The sequence below is a fragment of the Crocuta crocuta genome, unplaced genomic scaffold (assembly GCF_008692635.1).
Source record: "Crocuta crocuta isolate KB4526 unplaced genomic scaffold, BGI_CrCroc_1.0 scaffold369, whole genome shotgun sequence".
NCBI lineage: Eukaryota > Metazoa > Chordata > Mammalia > Carnivora > Hyaenidae > Crocuta > Crocuta crocuta.
In genome coordinates this window covers 3,351,604-3,357,603 of record NW_027529441.1, presented here as the reverse complement: position 1 = coordinate 3,357,603, position 6,000 = coordinate 3,351,604, and positions in this window count along the sequence as shown.

The window sequence follows — 6,000 nt, the reverse complement described above, 5'->3', positions numbered from 1 at the left end:
TTTTCTGTGATGAGGGTGGGTGGGAGGGGTGGGCAGGAAGGCTTTCACCGAGACTGCTATTCAGCAGGTGGGGCGTGGGCAGCACTACAGGCAGTAGAAATGACACAGGAATGGGAGGTGTGAAGGCATTTCTGAAAGTGCCTTAGTTGTTCTATCTTTACTTCTGCCACAGCTATGGGATGCTCCTTATCACAGATTAGCTTTTTATTGATGTCACACTAGAGAGCAAGCCATGTACTTCTTGCTTCCAGGAAATATTTTTTTCTGGGAAAGTATGAAAGGCATCCATGTGCTCTCTAAGCTGCCCTGGCCCAACCACACAGCTGGCTCCATCCAAGACTGAGAGGATTTTCAGATGTTTCTCTGAGGCCAGAGATCTATTCTATGAATCTCCAACAGTTTATTTCTTTAATAAGAGGTACATACTGCTCTTCCTATGTGTCCCAACCCTTCTGTGTTGTTGTCAATATTAATTTAGAACACCTTGTAAACATTAACTCATTTAATCCTCAGAACAACCCTCTGAGATGAACACTGTCATTATCCCCATTTTGCAGAAGGGGAAGGTGAAGTCTTAAAAAAGTTAGGTTTGTTACTAGTCTCAAAGACAGTAAGAAACAGAGGAGACACTTGAACCTGGCAGTCCATCTCCAAAATATGGATTTTTACCCCCTATGTCAAGCTATCCTTTAATAAGCAAATACTTACACTGGGGTGCCTGGGTGGCTCAGTCAAACAAGTGTCCCACTTGGCTCAGGTCATGATCTCACAGTTCATGGGTTCAAGCCCCGTGGCTGGCTCTGTGCTGACAGCTAGGAGCCTGGAGACTGCTTTAGATTCTGTGCCTCCCTCTTTCTCTGCCCCTCCCCTGCTTGTGCTCTCTCTCTCAAAAATTAATAACTAACATTTAAGAAAAGCCAGCATTTTATGAGGAAGTTTTCTAGATAATCCAATTCCTTCTTATCATGTTATAAACATTTAAGAAGAATTGGCAACTAATGATTTCAATTTTGTTGTTTTCCTTAAAGATTATATACTGAGGAGCTGTGCATCAGAAAGGGGACTATTTTTTATGCTAGAGAATGTTTTCTCCCTCTTCTTGAAATATCATCCACATTGTTGATTTCACCATGAGTCATAGGACACTAGTGGGCTCCCTGGAGGCCAAACCTATTTCAACTCCTTCTATTTCCAGAGCTGGTGTCTACCCAGTCAGTCATAATCACCTCTGTTTTGGAATCCTTTTTGAATTAAAAGAAGATTGTCTACTATTAATCTGTATTCCACTTGACATATATATATGTCTCTAGTAAATTTGATTTTCCTTATTTGTAGCCAATTACACATCTGTGTATGCATTATTAGTAGCCATGGATTTTTCTATTGTCATATATCTGTGCATTTGTGCCTGGAAATGATTATCTTCTGTTTAAAATTCAAACACATTGTTTCTTCAGCTAATAGCCTACTCTGTCTTCAACAGAAAATGTTTGTTTAGTTTTTAAAGAGAAGGTTGTGGGATTTGGGAAGCTTTATATTTTGACCATTGAGTTGAGCCAAACTCTAAGCACATTTTTTAATGGAAACCCCTTTGATTAAGAGATAAAGTATCATGATAATCTGTAGCCTTTGGATTTGAAGTCTAAACAAAAGGATAACGTGTGAATTTGTTAATGATTTCCTGCTTCTGAATTAGCTAAGCTTTTTGCTGTTAGCTATAGAAGCACACAGCTCACAAAATGTTGTCTCCTAGTCACCAACAAGAAAGAAATGATGAGTTTTTAAGACAAATAAAATTTTAGAATGGTGTCAAAAAGAAAATGAAAAAGACAGTTTGACAATGGAGCAATTAAATTTATGTTAAGAAGAAGACATCTGACTTGGCATATATTTGAGATAATATTTTCTATGATATTGGAAAAATATAGAGGAATGAGCCTTGAGCATGCAAAAAAATAAAACCCCAGATACAAAAACTTCTTTCATTTCCTCACCGCAGGAGAGAGGCCAGCCTTCCTGAAGCATGATGGACAAAAGTAATTCAAAGTAGTCTTGACCCCCAATCTCTTACTTATACTAGATAGCATTTTTCAGGAAAGATTCATGACCTTGGATATAGCTGAAAACATCATTAGTAATGAATAACAGCTTATATGACTGCCACAATGTACTTTTGGCAAAGCCATTCATTCATTCATTCATTCATTCATTCATTCCATTAAAAATTGTTTGTTGAGGTGCCTGGGTGACTCAGTCAGTTAAGGGTCAGACTCTTGATTTCAGCTCAGGTCATGATCTCAGTTTGTGAGTTCGTGCCCCTCATCAGGCTCTGTGCTGACAGCACTGAACCTGCTTGGGATTCTCTGTCTCCCTCTTTCTCTCTGCCCTTCCCCTACTTGCGCTCACTCTCTCTCTCTGTATCAAAAATAAATAAATAAACATTAAAAATTATTTGTTGGGCATCTACAATGTGTTTGGCACTGCATTAAGTAAGAAAGCAACATGCTCTTTACTCCCACTGAATTTCCATTCTACAAAGGAAGACAGATAATGACATGTAATTTGAAGTGTGATTACATGTATTAGGAAAAGCTAAGTATAAATCACCACTGCAGCAAATTCTAAAGGGAACTTAGTTTTAGGGCACATAATAGATTCTGTGTGCTTGTGAAAATAAATCATTCAAAAGTGAAATGTTAGAGTACTTAAAAGCTCTATACCCACCTAATGCAAGCCACAAATTTTAGCATTCATCACATTCTATGTGTATGTATTTCTATTCCACTAAACATAGTTTTGAACTCTGATTATGTATGGAGACCACATGGAGAACCTTATTTTTTAATTTTTAATTTTTTTAATGTTTATTTATTTTGAGGGACAGAGAGAGTGTGATGGGGGAAAGAGCAGAGAGAGAGGGAGACACAGAATCTGAAGCAAGCTCCAGGCTCCGAGCTGTCAGCATAGAGCCTGATGTGGGGGTCAAAGTCATGAACCGTGAGATCATAACCTGAACCAAAATCAGATGCTTAACTGACTGAGCCACCTGGGTGCCCCAATACTTGGAGAATGTTAAAAGCACACCAGCACTTAAGTCCAAGCCCCCAGATAGTTTGATTTGAGTGGTCTGCATGGGAGTCCAAGCAGGAGTATTTTTTAAAGCCACCCAGGTGATTGTACCACAGAGCCACTATCAAGAATCACCACTCGAAGCCTTGAGTAGAGATACACTTGTTGTCTCTGTATTTAGGCCCACCGCAAGGCACCATAGGTTACACAGACTCAGGGCACAAAAATACTTTTAAATGAGATTGAACTGCTTCAACAAGCTCCAGAAATGCATTAGAGACCCTTCTTTGAAAAAAGAAATCTTATTATTGTATGTCCCTCATCACATCTATGACAGCAGCATAAACATGACGAAGACACCATACCAATCTGATGAATCCCCTGCCTGCACCCTCAGAAGGAAAATAAGATTATGAGCTTATCATTAAATAGCTACAAGGAGTTTGGATTAAGAAATATTCAAGTTCACCCATGGCCCATCTAATTCACTTGGTTCAAATGCTCACACCACCTCTTCCCATCAGCCAACCATAAGCCACGTTTACCCACCACCAGCCTGCAGAAAGTATGCAAACTCTGAGACTCGATGATGCTCTTCACCTGGCTGGTCCTATCAGCACTTTGCATGAGCCATAAAGACAAAACATTCAGTCAGTTGAACTCTGTGAATGGCCGACCTGATTGAACTCTCCAGATATTTTGGCTAGGAAGAAACAATCCCATGCTTCCCCCATAAACACAAATTCCCATGGAAACCAAACCAGCAGACAGAATATATTCACTTCATTTGAGGTTCAGTGATCCTCATGAGACCTTCCCTGAGCGAGTCTGGGTTCTTGGTATCCAAGCCAGTGCTTTTCTTCATGGCTGGCCATCGCTTTGAGCCATCATTTTAACCGAGCTCAGACAGCACTTGCCTTGAACAAACTCCAAGGAGTTTTCCATGGAGAACTTATGTCTATAGAACTGTCTGCTCACCCAGACTCCATAAACCTTTTGTCTGTCCAGACAGGGAAACACACACACACACACACACACACACACACACACACTGCACTCTTATTAAATTCATTGAATACTATTCTTTATTTTTAAAGTACAGCTGCTTTCTTCCCTTACCACAATATATCAGGGCTTTGAAATTTTATATGTGCTTTTTAAGATAATTTTAAGGACATCTATGACTTACATCTTAGTCAAATATAAACTGACCCTTATTTTTCCTAACAGTTTAGAGTACTGTGAAATTTAAAAAAATACATTTTACTATGAAGATTTACCTTCTAACTTGTCTGATTGTAAACTGGGATTTGGGCACGTTGGATCTTTCATTATTTGATGAGGGTGGAAGTGGAGGTATATCTTTAAAGTGTTAATACTGATCACTGTTAAAAGTGGAATAGAAGTTTGTGTTCCAAATATTCACATCTTTATTTACTTACCTAATGTCTTCGGAAGAATTCAGTGCAGGACAGAGAAACTACCCTAAGGGCTTTAAGCAGCAACAGATTTAAAATAGGGAATTTGGTGCTTACAAAATCATTGGAAAGGCTGAAAGAACAATTTCTAGTCTTGGCCGAGAATGACCTTGGGAACAATCAAAACTGACCCACTAATGCTGTCCGTGGAGCTCTTCTGGAAGGAAGAGGCCCAGCTGGCCTGCCCCAGTAACCTCTCCACAACCAGGAAGCTCAAGAATGGATCACTGGCAGCCATAATTCTGAAACTGAAGGCCAGATCAAGATGTCACCACCTCTGTCTCTGCTTCTTGACACCCTGGGAACCAGAGGATGCATAGTGAAAACCTGAAGAAAGGCATCCTGTTTCTCTGACCTTGTTGGCCTGCAGCAATAGACTGGCTTCTCTCTTCCATCCACTTCCAAATCTTATGTGAGTGAAGCAGATTGGCGGTCCTCATTCCTTCTAAACCCCAGATGCAAAATAGGCTTCTGACCTCTTCAACCAAAAGAATGAAGGATAGGACTTGTGAGAATATATGGCACAGATATAAACAACGATAGGCACTGTCCATTACCTTGTTTACAAACTGAAATTGGATACCGTTAGATTATACATTATGATGAACCAAAGTCCCCCTGCTATGTTGCTTTCAGAGGCAAATCAACACTATACTGTACATCTGAAACTAATACACCATATGTTAACTATACTGGAATTAAAATTAAAAACTTAATAAAAATAGGATTTTTTTAAAAATAGAGGCAAATCAAGGGCATGAAGATCACCCTTGACCACTCCTCCCAGATTTCCAACTACTTGACTTTTCTACTATGCAGCTTAACTTAGATGTCTCGTTTTTGCCATTAAAAACATAAAGCTCACTCTCTACTAGTTTTGTGTTCTATAGGACAGCTGTTTTAGTTCTATAAGGCAACCAGAAATTCACACACAGTTAAGGAACACGAGATAAAGTTGCCTTTTAACATGTCCATTTTTCTGAATGTATTTCACTCATAACAATAATAACTGATACCTCAAAGCAAATAAAGTATTTTATGATGTGGCTCAGTGGTTTTATTCATGCTTCTCAGGAAGTCAAAAGACCACAACACAAGTCTGAAAAAGAATTAGCCTCTGTTTTTGATTAAACATGTATTGCTTAAAGCTATGGCAAGAGAAAAAAAAACGTTACTGCTAATTCATATAAGCAATATTTTTTTCGGGGTCTGTTAAATAATGAAAGCTATGAGTGTAGTGGCAAAGGATAAAAGAAATTAAGCATAAGAACTTCATTTTAAAAAGCAGTCTGCAAGTGTTTTCATGCATAGTCTTTTATATACTTTAGGCACCCAGGATATAAATGTATCTAGAAAGGTCAATTCATAAAAGTTTATTACAGAGATGGTTGAAATGTGCTTAAGCTAAAACATTGATTCCAGAATCATTTATTCAGTAGAAACTCAGTAAGGC